The 14651-nt window shown below is 39.1% G+C and overlaps 1 protein-coding gene across 2 annotated transcripts in view; it reads right to left on the minus strand.

Annotated features, from left to right (window-relative positions):
* LOC122791295 (SLAM family member 9-like) overlaps positions 1-14651 on the minus strand; it is a 569735-nt gene that overhangs the window by 341561 nt on the left and 213523 nt on the right. The gene's annotated exons all lie outside the window — the stretch shown is intronic.

The raw sequence follows: 14651 nt of genomic DNA on the forward strand, positions 1-14651 counted from the left end.
GATTCCATTAGTAAGTGGTGGGATGTTTGTATCAAGGACCATGAAAGGACATTTGATATGTCGGCTCCTTCCCCATGGCAGTTTTGTTTGCTAGGACTTAATGGGATGATATGGGTTAGAATGAATCAGAAAAAAAAAGTTGCACTGCTTATCTTAGAAGGTTGGGTAAGGATCAATATAGCAAAGGACTGGAAAGATGATTTGAGTTGGATATCCAACAGCATTGGGGTTACCAGCATTAGAACCTAGCATCAGATTTTATGTGCCTGAGAAGACAGAGTGAAGAAAAAAACAGGTGAAGATGATCTGGGATAAAGCTGGGTACTACTACCAAATAATGGATTAGGTATGAGTAGTTTTTTGAGGAAATGATTACCTTTTGTTGGGATGGCGTTACAGGTTGGGAGGCAGTGAGGGGAAGGGCTGTATTGAATTTGTTCTTTTTATTTTTATTGAAGTCAGCGTAATGGATCCACACAAAGTTCAACCAAAAAGCAGCAACTGCCAAAACGCTAGCTGCTAGAATCTCACAGAACAAACTTCAGCAAAAAAGATGACTGCGGAACTGTAAAAAAGACGTTGTTTAATGGATAAGGTTAAGCGCTTTCTCTCGCAACGCGAGCTTCATCAGAACACCATTATACTGATATCATTCCTTTAAATACCCAAATTGGCGCCAAAATAGCGCGAAACACATAGGAAATACATATTTTTTAAAAAGTGTCATAGTTCAAGTACAAATCATTAAAACATGTAAAACAGTTGAAACAAGTAAAATCAACTGTGTATAAAATAAAAACATTCTTGTGCAAGTAAATTACACACAGAATCACTGATCTAACAGAAGTGCTGGTTTTAAAGACATACTATCATTGATCCCTGGTGGTGTTACAGCATCAGTATATAGTTGCCACCAGAGCTCTTTGTAAGCCAAATAATTTTTTAAATCACCTCCCCTAGGGTTTCTCTTGACAACCTCTAAAACCTCTAAAATGGCAAATTTAAATACATGGTTGTCACTTGTGCCCCCATATTTGCGAACCTGGTTATGCTTGATTGGGAGGAGGAAAAAGTGTTTAATAGCACATATTATGAACATGTTGCATACTACTCCCGTTACCTGGACGATATTTATATTTTATGGACAGGTGACCTTGACAGTTTCGAGTTGTTCATGGAATACTTAAACAAGAGTAGTAGTTTTTTGAAATTTACATCTACACACAACTACACAGGTGTACCATATTTAGACACCTATATTACTCTTGACAATGGTGGTTTTAAATCTACAGTGTACAGAAAATTAACATTTACCAATTCATATTTGGACTACAAAAGTTATCACCCCAGTTATTTGAAGAAGAATATCTTCAAAGGGCAATGTATAAGAGCCATAAGGATGACTTCCAATTATTTCGATATGGTGAATGAAGTTAGTTTTATTAAATCACTTTTTTGTGATAGAGGATACAACAGCAAAATATTAGAGGACACAGCTTCTTATGTTATAAGTGAGTGGGGTCAAGAAATATTCCCCCTTATTAGGGGCAGGTAATACTGATTTACCAACCATGGAACATAGGTCAGTAGTTAAATATGGATCTGATTCTGGACAGGGCAATTTTAGTAGAGCTTGTATACTTGAATTTGGTCCTTTCAGTCATGTGTTGAAAAATATTTTACGAAAAAATTGGTACATTTTGTCTACATCTGAACAAATTGCACACATCGTTGGATCTCATCCCAACTTTGTCTACAAGATGGGGAGAAATATCAAGAGTATTTTAGAACAGGAAAAATTTCCGAAACAGTTGTCGGTCACACATACAACTAAATGTGGTAACTGCAGACAATGCGGTTCCATTTATGAAAACAGCGGAATTATTTTGGAAAATGTAGGTCAAACTGAATTGGTATTTTGCAAGGGAAACTGCAGGACCACCATGGTAGTTTACATCGCAGTTTGTCAAAGTTGCAAAACCTACTACGTAGGAAAAACTGAACGGCAACTAAGGCAAAGAATTTATAGACACTTGTACTGCATTAGGAAAAAAGACACTAAAAATGCCCTTTGTAGGCATATATTAGAATTAGGTGACAACCATGTATTTAAATTTGCCATTTTAGAGGTTGTCAAGAGAAACCCTAGGGGAGGTGATTTAAAAAATTATTTGGCTTACAAAGAGCTCTGGTGGCAACTATATACTGATGCTGTAACACCACCAGGGATCAATGATAGTATGTCTTTAAAACCAGCACTTCTGTTAGATCAGTGATTCTGTGTGTAATTTACTTGCACAAGAATGTTTTTATTTTATACACAGTTGATTTTACTTGTTTCAACTGTTTTACATGTTTTAATGATTTGTACTTGAACTATGACACTTTTTAAAAAATATGTATTTCCTATGTGTTTCGCGCTATTTTGGCGCCAATTTGGGTATTTAAAGGAATGATATCAGTATAATGGTGTTCTGATGAAGCTCGCGTTGCGAGAGAAAGCGCTTAACCTTATCCATTAAACAACGTCTTTTTTACAGTTCCGCAGTCATCTTTTTTGCTGAAGTTTGTTCTGTGAGATTCTAGCAGCTAGCGTTTTGGCAGTTGCTGCTTTTTGGTTGAACTTTTTATTTTTATTGGTTGTAACCTTTTGGTAGAAATTGCTGTCAGAGTTGTTGAATCTATTGCACTCATAATTTTGTGATGTTTCGGGTTTAACTGGTTATGTACTTGGATATTTTGATGCATACATAAGGAGACGTTAATAAATAATATTAAAAATGCACTTACTGCTGCAGTGACAAAACCATGTTAAATACCAGAACAAATAAGTGTTGAAATCACAAAATAATCCTCATGCAGAATAATTATTTTCTTATTTTACTTAGTAAATTACTTACACTCCTGATGTAAGAACTTGACTAGGATATGTATGGTTTCAGACTCAGAAAACTCCATTTCTAACAGTAATACCTTCTTGGTCAGATAAAGTTTAATGACATGAAGGATTATATTTGTACATCTTAGGAGTGATAGTAAAACAGGGGCTTTCTGAATGCTCAATATATAAATGTTCAATATCTTGCACTAACAGAAAACCCACATGTTCTCTCTTTTCAACATACATAGCAATTCAATATTGTACTCAAACCTATCTGACTTTGCTAACAATATATAATCCCAGAATCTAACAACTGCTTACAAATTTGTCCACATTGTATGATATTCAACAACACTGTTATATCCATCACAGCTCACACTGTGAAATAATGTCTAACTTGTCTAAACTGTTGAACACTGTCTTTGATAGCACATTAAATTATACTGCCTGATGTTTTTATATTTCTTGGATACATTGTTTAAATGCGGTAATTACAGAGTTCAACTTTGAAGGCATAATTACTTCTGATTCACAGATTTTGGGTTTCTGTCATTAAACAGGCAGCAGTCCCTTCTAAAATACTAATATTAAACAAGTTATTACATGATTGTGGATCATGGAGTATGGGATGGTGTATAAATAACATGTAGTGGAAAGCTGCAATCATTTACAAGGGGATTGTTTTGCGTAACACCCATTTTTTAACTAAGCGGGCCGCTCAACAGACAGTTCCTTTTCGGGGGAAACTCAGAACTTTGTCTGGTTAAGTGACTTGTCTAAGCTCACTTAGCAGCCAAATGAGGGCGAAGGAATCAAACCCTGTGCCACAAGAACTGGCGGTCACAGCCTTAAACCACTGACCAGATGCGGAAGAATGAGGACAGAATATCAATCAAGTAGTTTGGATTTTGTGTGGCGCTTGTCTCATGAAAAATCAAGTAAAACGGGAAATGCTATGCAAGGTGTAGGAGGAAAGGATTTGTACTTATAAAGCATGTGAAGTCAAGGAAACTATTAATCATTTATTATTTTAACAGGAGATTTTATATATTTTGGAATTAGCTGGCTTCAACTTAAAATAAAGATGGAGGAAATGTTTATTTATCTTTAGCATGATTTGTTACAACATTCATAGTTAAAAAAAAATGACTGGCTTGAACTTTAGATAAGTAAATGTAGAAGTCGTGTAACAGAATGTGGGGAAATGATAAGTCAATTAAGTTTGAAATTGTTGTGCATAACTACAAATAAGTAAAAACTCTTGTTTTTTGCAAACAGATATTTTTATTTATATGTATTTTTTTATTACTGTTAATATTTTGTCATATAAATTAATATATGTTTGATTATTATAATGTAATTGCAGACATTTTGCTTTTAATGAAAAAGCACTAGTTTTGTTGTGCAGGACACTGTTCAGTACTTCCTGGAATACAGACTGAGGAGGTCCGACATGACTTTAGGAGACAGAGGTTGACTTTGATGGCAGTGGCACTTTTAATATGTGAGAAGCAACTGATTCATTGATTGAGCATGAGAAAGTAAAATTAATGCTTCATGGAGAGTATTGTCAACTAATTGATTATATAATTAGATATAGATGCACTTATTAATTCAAAAAAAACTGTCTGGTTTCTAGTACTTAAATACAGGATCACAGCTACAATCAACAGAAATTATTTTTTTGTTTTGTTTTTTTTGTAGAGTACCTCTGTACAGCCCACCATAAGCAGTCCTTGAGACAGCATAAGAAACTTTGGAGGATTATACTTTTCAGCTTGCCTGGGAATGACTGTAGGTCCCATAGGATGAACTTTGGTTTGGCTGAGGACAGAAGAGTCTGGCCTACTAGGTTTAGCTTTGTATAATCATGGCACTCAGCCAATCAAACAATTTAGAAAATCATGATGATGATGCCAGCAAACAGAAATGTTAAACAGTCGGTGCAGCAAATCAGTAAAAACTAGCTTTCATGGGAGAAATTGTGTTACAATATAGTTATTAAATAAGTTATATGAAACAGTGAAAAGCCATTTATTCAAAACAATATGCTTGAATGCAAATTCCCATTGTGATTTGATCTTTCTAATGCTGTTAGCAAAAATACCCGCTTAGCTGGACCAAGCAAAAGTCTACAGGATAAAGAGAAATCATTGCAGCTCCTGCTGAAATTCTGAGGACCGTAATTTTGACCCTTCGAATATTGAGACTGAAGAGTAAACACTGGAGATATGTACTAATAACGAGGTCACAGTATCTTGATAAGTGTCCCGTAGTCTGCGGTACAGTGATCCCAGACTTAAGATATATTAGCTGGGGAGTGGAGGAACAGCCAATGACAGGGAGTGCAGGGAAGCAAAGGCCTCCTACATACTGTAAATGCTTCTAAGGCACTGCAGTGAGGGTTTCAGACTAGCTGTATTTCTTTTGCAGGATTTATAATTATTGCTCTTATGCTTTTGACATGGAGCTAAAACATTTATCAGTTCAAATACATGTATCCTAATACTGGAATGCTAGTAGAAACCATGACTTGTGCTATGGGTTGACTGCTTTTCATTTTGGCTGAAAGGGGACTCAGTAACACTGTAATGTCCATTTATAATGGTCAGGATTCATCATTATAATGGCTGAAAAAGTGAGAGACTGTCCCTTGTCCCCAAATAACATCTTACACTGCACTTTCTCATTAGAAATTAGTTTGCCATTATGTGACATATTAAAAGGCATACACACTAAGGAAGGAAGTCCATAACAACAATGTATGCAACAAAATAGTACTCTAAGATTATAATGATACTGTCAAGGAAATGTGCTAGCATAATTACATGGCATAGAGATAGGCTACTATTCAGAGATGATAGCTCTGTAGTGTTTATAGTGTTGGGATACTGGCCAAATACATGCAAGAGAAACATAGAACAAAAGCTATTTAACAACTGATGTGCATGTCTCACAATTAGGCATCTAGCTCAGTTAAAAAAATGAGGAGATGTTCTCCTTTGATACCAAATAATGTTGTTGCACAGACGTTTACAGACAAGAACACACACAGACAGACACATATACACACAGTCACATTGACAGACAGACACATACATTCATCCAGCTTAATTCCTGCCGCTACCAACATGCGCACATACATCCACACACACACACACGCACGCACACACACACACACACACACACACACACATGCACACATACACACACACACACACACACACACACACACACACACACACACACACACACACACACACACACACACACACTCACTTACTTATACTGTCACTGCTTTCATGGCAGTGTTAGAGTGCCTTTGCCAGTGTAATTTATGGGCCACCAGGGAAACACTACTTCTATCAGGTATGATAACACTAGTATTAGAAAAGGATGCTTCAGAAATGTGGTAATGAGCCAGTTAAAAGACCTTTTTCATCACAGCCATACCTGTATCTAATTCACATTTTGTGTGTGAGGAAATTCACACTAGTGGCAAGGATCTTTCTGAATCCTAGGGACAGTTTTCTAGCATCTCTTTAAAGCTATAAATGACATGCCGACTAACATAAACAAGTGCAAAATTACTTGATGGAAGAAGTGGGGCAGAAGCAAAGAATGTACAGCTGTACTAAGAAATGCTACCACTTCTTATAACCCTCTATTAATTACAGGAGCCAATTCTGGGCACATTGCAGTGCTAAGAGGAGCACTCTTAGCTAACATCAAAGACTGTAAACAACAGAAATTTCATGAACGCTAATTATATACTGACTTAGGAATGGGGTCCATTCCTGTCATGATATTAGAAACCCAAAATACTTAAGAGAAATGAAACCAAGAGGCTGACAAATAAATTATATATCATTGAACTGTTTTTTTAAATCTGCAGTATAGGTTTTAGCTATTCCTGATTATCACGGTGCTTCTGATTTTGTCTTGAAATGCCATTCTCATGTAAAATGTGAGATTGTATGAAAAGAATTATGAAAATACAGTCAAAGAATGTTTGCAGCTGTTGCAGTCATAGACTTCTTGTTTCTCAGAAAATGAACATTTGCACGGTTGTTGCGCTTGTATACAGCTCATCAACATCATGCCTGGTGTCCTGCAGAGTTCTACAGCAGCAGTGAGACAAAAGAGTGACTTTTGGAGTGATTAAGTATCATTTTTCTGCATTTTCTTGCTGCCTTTAGCTAATTCTGCCTAAAACGCAGATTTTTAGCATTTCTGTGATTTAAAAAGCTTGTTTCTGCTACATATTGTACTTATTTTACTGCCTGCACTTTAACAAAGTCATTTTTGTGTTTAAATTATCTGTTTAACTGTTGTAGGCTAGACACTCAAGTGTGATAGCCATTTCTGTGCATTTAAAGTGTTTTTTTTTAATTGTATCTGCTTTATTTTCTGAAAAACAAAAAAATATATACTTGTTTCCTGCTTTTCTAAGCTAGTATAGTCCAGTTTTCAGGTCAGTGGTGAATTCAAGGCTGTGGTACATGTTTCTGTGTTTGCCCATACCTTACTTGGGTAGAAGGAAGTTTCTTTGTTCACCTGTGAGAGAGGGAAGCTTTGAGCAGCCTATCTGCCCCTGGAGGAGTGGATTCATCCCAGAAATTAGTAGTTAATTGGCCATTTTGGGCTAATTTCTAGCTCTTTCATTTCCCTGCTATAAAAAAACACATTTGAGTGGTTTTGCGTACCGGTCAGCGCCGGTTAGCTAGGGTTTAACTAGTCCTGGCTCCACAAAGTCTCTTCAATTTTTCCCTTGGAACTAGACAAACTTTCAGCTTAAGAACTGAAACCATTAATTTCTCAGCCCAGTATTTGCGCAAAATTCATAGCAAGCACAAATAAACCCTAGCACTAGACCCCCCCCCCTATACTGTTCAGAAGGACAAGGCTCTCTATTTGTCCTTACCAGCCAATCAGTAAAACAGTTCACTTTGCCTATCCAGACATGTCCCAAGGGCAGTTTCAGGTGTACTCTCCAGTCCAACTGGTGAATCTGGGCATTTTGAGGCACTGTTACAACTGCCTCATGTACACAGACAACCATCTCTTCCTACCACCAAACACTAATACATGCGAGAGATGCAATTATACAGCCAAACTGGAGGCAAAGCTGTCTCAACCCAAGACTGAATCAGACAGTCAAGAGGAGAAGGGAATTACTTGCATCACATCATCAGTCTCACACAGACCTATTAAACCAGCACCGGCTAATAACACACATAAATACATGAAAACATACTCAGAGGCTCTAAATAAAAATCTGCAAAAGCAACAGAGACCTCCAAGGCAGACAAACAAGCAACCTCCACCCCCCCATCACAAACCATGAAACACATACTTCACAAAATCAGTGTGCCATGCAGTCACAGCCCTTAAGGCAAAATAACATACCAAACACACTAGTAATAGGTGACTCTATAGTCAGGCACACTGACATCCCACTCACTAGACTGAAAAAGGAGAAGGTTACTGTTAACTGCCTGTTGGGTGCCAGGATCCACCACATAACACAAGAACTCAGGTCACTCCAGAAAAAGTACAAATATGACTCTGTCATTGTCCATGTTGGTGTGAATGACCTGAGACGTACCTCCCTGGACTTCATGAAATGAAACATGTTAGAGCTCTCTGATCACGTAGCCCAGGCCAGTATGACCCTGACCCTGAGTAGCATCCTGCCTTCACCAAGAATGATACCACAGTATAAAGAAAAAAATATCAATTTCAACAATTGGCTAAGCTTCTGGTGTCATTCAAAGGGGATCCAGTGTCCGCCATCCTGGGATGACATGCTCGCCAAGCCATGCTGCTTCGCAAGAGATGGCTTGCACCTGTCACCCTTAGGCTTTTGAATACTGGCCAAGGCTCTTGCCACCCCCCATAGTGCCTTTTTTAGACAAGGCTCAAAAGACAAGCCCACCTCTGTAAATAGCACAAGTAACCAAAAGCTGAGGGTAATGCTACTTAATGCCAGAAGACTAAACCTCAAAATGCACACACTCAAGGCACTCCTCAGTATAGAGAAAATCGATATCTGTGCAGTAACAGACACCTGGTTTAAGGCTCCAGAGAGCACCTCAGCACTACCAGGCTATAACTCATACCATACATTTCTGCCACAGAACCCAGACCGAAATACAAAAGGCAGGGGTGTATCCATATTCATCAAGGATACCCACACCTCCAGGTTAGTGGCACAGCACGATGCTTCAGAGATCATCCATGTGCAACTAACAATGGGCAAAACTGCAATTCAAATTGTAGCTTGATACAGAGCACCCACCATGTCCCAGGACCCCCATTCTGAGTTTCTGGAAACACTGGAAAATATGAAGGTTCTGCCAAACATCCTAATATTGAGTGATTTAAATTACCCAAACATTAACTGGGAGAACTACTCAAGTACTAACTCCTTTGCCCAACATTTCCTAGAATTTATAAACTCAAATGCTCTGGATCAACTGGTCAACACCCCCACCAGAGGTGACAACATATTGGACCTGTTCATCACCAACATGGGCGACCAGTATTCCACACCGGAGGTCAACCCCTCACTGGTTAGATCTGACCATAAACTAATCACTCTGGATATCCACATTCCGCTCCCACCCCCGGTCAAGGAAACCACCGGGAAAAACTTTTCAAAAGCAAACTTCACGTTACTTAAGACCGAGGTGGAAAGTTTCAAAGCCCCCATGCTAAAGGATAATGCTGTCCAAACAGCAGAATTCTTTATTAATGCCCTCTACAAGCACCTACAAGAATGCATGGATTGTGCTATCCCAAGCAAAACGAAGACTTACTCCTTCAAGAAAAGGAAACCAGTCTGGTGGACTCCTGCCATAAACAAGTTATACAAGAGAAGGAGGAAACTAGTACAGAAAAGAGTAAAATCTCAAGAAGGGAAGACAGCCCTGATCAGTATCAGCAAGAAACTATGATCCCTCATAAAATCATCCAAGGCTAGCATCAAAAGAAAACTTGCCAAGGACTCCAAAGATAAACAAAAGGCATTCTTTAGTTATGTCAAGAATCTAAGTGGCAATGCTAAGTTCTGCTCGGAGTTAGTGCAGAATGGCACAAAATACACTGAACCAACCGATATCACCAACATCCTGGCAGACAGGTTCAGCACAAACTTCACCCCCCTCTTACCCCCAAAAGGGCCCATAACCATACCAGAAGAATGTACAGCCCCTGAAATCACAGACACACAGGTTAAAGCAGCCCTTTCCAAAGCCAAAAACACAGCATCAATGGGACCGGATGGTGTCCCAGGTTGCATCTTACACGAGCTCCAAAATGAACTAACCCCTCACCTAAACACACTTTTCAAACTCAGCACTCCACAGGCTATGTACCCACAGAGTGATGCACAGTAATGGTTATCCCACTCCACAAAGGTGGAGCCACAACAGACCCCGGGAACTATTGCCCTATAAGCCTGACTAGCCAGGTCTGCAAAGCTATAGAGCACATCATCATGGAACTCATTAACATAGACATTGGGAACCTCCAAACACTGGACCCTACCCAGTTAGGCTTTATCAAGGGCAGAATATGCCTCCTAAACCTGGTAGACTTCTTTGAGACTGTTACCAAGGCTATAGATGAGGGAAAGCTGGACCACACAGCCTACCTAGACCTCGCAAAGGCCTTCAACACCATTCCCCATTCTGGTATTATAGACAAGCTCACCAGCCTGAACATAAACTCCTACATCACGAGATGGGTTGCCAACTGGCTTATGGACAGAACCCAAATGGCAAGAGTTGTGGGATCTAGGTCTGACTCTAAACCAGTTACAAGTGGCGTCCCCCAGGGCTCAGTCCTGGGACCCCTCATGTTCGGTATATACTTTGCAGAGGTACAGGCAAGCACAGGATGGCTATGGCTGACCAAGTTTGCAGACGACTGCAAACTAGGGGCTGTAATTGATTCTCCAGCTGACACAGGCATCCTCCAAAAGGGTCTCACTGAGACAGATACCTGGTGTCAAAATCATGGCCTCAAGCTAAATGGCAAAAAGTGCATAGTCATCCCCTTTGGAAAAAACAAAGTACCCATGAACTACCACATAGGTGGTAGTCCCCTAAATACGGAAAACATAATAAGGGATCTGGGGACCCAAGTGGATAGTAATCTCTCCTTTGATAATCACATTGCCAAAGTGGTTAGAAAATCCTTCTATGTGGCCCACCTAATCATAAAAGGGTTCACATCTAGAACAAAAGAGGTTATTGTACCCCTCTACTCACTCATCAGGCCCATCATAGAGTACAATGCACCATTTGGGATGTACCTTACAAGACACCTGCAACAGCTGAAAAGACGACAGACCAAACCAAGAGGATTGCTGGCCTCAAACAGGTGCCCTATGCAGCTCGACTGAAGAATCTCCAGCTGTACTCGGTTGCATACCACCTACTCAGAGGTGATCTCTGCCTGACATACAAGGCCATGCTCAAACCAGAATTGATGGACATGCTCCACCTAAAGAAAACCAAATCCCCTCGAGCCACATGCTCTAGGGATCTAAACCTCACCACAACAATAAATAGGACGTGCTGGAGGGATAGATTCCTGTCCCAGAGACTTCTCATGCTTTGTAACAACATTCCAATCTACATTAGGCAGAGCTCCTCACTAACACTCTTCAAGAGAAACCTTGACGAGTGGATTGGAAACAGAAAGTTTACCCTGGGGATTGCTTCAGTGGCTCTGCTGGACAGAGGCACAGGGAACTAATCTAAGGGAGCGGCGATAGCCAACACATTCTGGATTGGCTTATAAATGCCTTTGGGCAGATAGCCTAGTACCTACTTATGAACCTATGAACCAATATTTTAAAAGTGTCCCTAATTTTCTTTGTGTGTTTCTGAACATTTTTGGAATTGTCTCTGTCTCTTTAATGAACAGGCTGAGAATTATACATATCTCGATAAAGAAGGTAGGGGCAAACTTTAAAAAGTGAGGTGCTATTGTATTGTTTTCTACCTCTGAGCTGCTTTACAGGATTTTATTGCAAACCTTAACAAAAGTATCAGTGGTTGGAAATTGAAATTACATATGAAAATAATGAAAAAAAATCAAAGAACTCTATGGAACTGAAGTCTAATAGTCCCAAATGATATAATCACTCGAGCAAAAGTACAGCAGCATTCCTGAGTTCGCTGCTAGTAACGTACCCAGCAATGATAAGTTAAAGCATTAATGATCCCCTTATTTCCTTCTCTGATATGAACAGCGGATACTCAAAAAGAATCATGGACAATAGCAAACACAAAGTACTTAGGTTTGAGAGTCCATTAAACATTCAAGGTTAATTGGATTCAATGCCAGAAATAAGAGGACTATTCACATAGCATTAAATAACTGAAAAATAATGATTAAATATGTTAGCAAGCAGAAAAATAACAATTTAGTATGTTAGCAAGCTTTTCCTGGATCATTCAGTTTGGCAGAGAAAAGCAAAGAAATGTACTAACAAAATGTTTCTTTCCATTAGAGATTCAGTCTCAGTAGGTAACATTGGGCCAGATTCTGTAACGCTCGTGGAATCCAGCACATGACGTCAATATCAGCACGAAACTTGCAGATAACATTACAATGTGTTAATGTATGACAAGAAACCCAGAATAACTCAGCGCACAGTGGAGTATTGCAGTATCTTTGGCGCACTTCTGCGTAAGTAAACCATAATTAATAAGAAATGGTTGTCCAGCCACTTAGTACCAAAATTACAGAAGGAGCCTGACAGTTGTATGCAAATATATATAACAGAATCTATACAGTAAGGTTAAGGACAACTACAGAATTCAATGATTAAAAAAACATTAAAAATTCCAATATACGCCGCATGGCATTTGTAACATCAACTTGCAGGCGTAGACACAGAAACGTCTCAGACAACTATGGATATTTCTGCATGTCATCCACTAACTTAAAAATTCATGCTTCAAGGCTTTTTTCTAATATATATATATATATATATATATATATATATATATATATATATATACCTCACTTTTACAGTAAACTCAGAGACAACTATGGAGATCTCCAATATACATGTATCATGAAAATATATTGACTTGGACTTATAGATTCTGACAGAATCCATACATTTTCTAACAAAAAAATTAAAGTGAAGGGCAATCACAGCCACATCACCACAGCTAACATTAGCTAACAATTAGTTTGGGACTTGTGTGGGGAACACAAGTAACACACAAACACAAGGAAAGTGATGGGTGAAGAAGAGGGGTACACAAGAGGGATGTTGGAACAGGAAAATCCGAGGTAAAAGTCAGATGGGATGGGCATTTTTTTTTTTTTTTTTGGTGGGAATAGCCCCATTTTTTTTAAGAATAGAAGGAAAGGTAAACATAGGGAAAGAGGAGGAGAAGGTCATCATGTCAGGTATACAGAACAAATGCCACAACACAAGATATATAAAGGTTGGAAAAAAAACAGTAATGACATGTGAGGTACACAGATGGCACACTGCACAATATTGGCAATGGAAAGCCATAGTGAAATGCTTAAAAAATATCTACCTGTGCACTATCACATTATGACATGTTGCAAACTGTGCGGTAGTCATACCTGGATATGTATGGGCAATGCTAGATGTGTGTTCTAAGGTATTAAAGTAGGATTACAGTACACAGTGGCTACATATACAGATATCTAAATAGTTCATCAGCAGTGCAGGTGTAAGCCAAGCAGCATCACAGATGAGCAAATGCAGGTCTAACAAAGATAGATTATTCCACCAGAAGACAGAACCAAACCTATGACCATGCATGTGAAAGGTAAACATCCAAGCACAGCCCAAACAGACGTACTGCAAAAGAGCAACAAAGGCTGCTACATACACAAGTAGGTGTACACAACCCAAACAAACATGTAATGGAATGTATATATGTTACACACATATGCCATGTCAAAGGCAACACACAGGTATACATGTGTATATATGTCTGTCAGTGGCATAAATAGAATGTACATGAAAGCACGGTTGATAAACATAGACACACCAATGACATGTAATAATATGTTCTAAAATGTAACAGTATAGCATAATAAATATAGCAGGTTGTACACATGGATGTGAAAATAACTGCACTGAATAACACACAAGTATAATGAGAACAAGGATGCACTGCAAGTATTAGCCAGCAACTTGTGAGCACATGCCCTGTATTGTACAATGGGCATACATGTGTGCACACGTCCTGCATTGTACAGTGGGCATAGATGTGTGCACATGCCCTGCATTGTACAATGGGCATACATGTGTATACAAATCCTGCATTGTCCAGAGGGCATAGATGTGTGCACATGCCCTGCATTGTTCAATGGGCATACATGTGTGCACATGCCCTGCATTGTACAATGGGCATACCTGTGTGCACATGTCCTGCATTGTACAGTGGGCATAGATGTGTGCACATGCCCTGCATTGTACAATGGGCATACATGTGTATACATGCCCTGCATTCTACAATGGGCATACATGTGTGCACATGTCCTGCATTGTACAATGGGCATACATGTGTGCACACATCCTGCATTGTACACTGGGCATAGATGTGTGCACATGCCCTACATTGTACAGTGGGCATAGATGTGTGCACATGCCCTGCATTGTACAATGGGCATAGCTGTGTGCATATGTCCAGCACTGAACAGTGGGCATAGATGTGTGCACATGCCCTGCATTGTACAATGGCTATACATGTGTCCA

This window comes from Protopterus annectens, chromosome 17.part0 (genome assembly GCF_019279795.1).
Source record: "Protopterus annectens isolate FY-2018-M chromosome 17.part0, PAN1.0, whole genome shotgun sequence".
NCBI classification, from domain to species: domain Eukaryota; kingdom Metazoa; phylum Chordata; order Ceratodontiformes; family Protopteridae; genus Protopterus; species Protopterus annectens.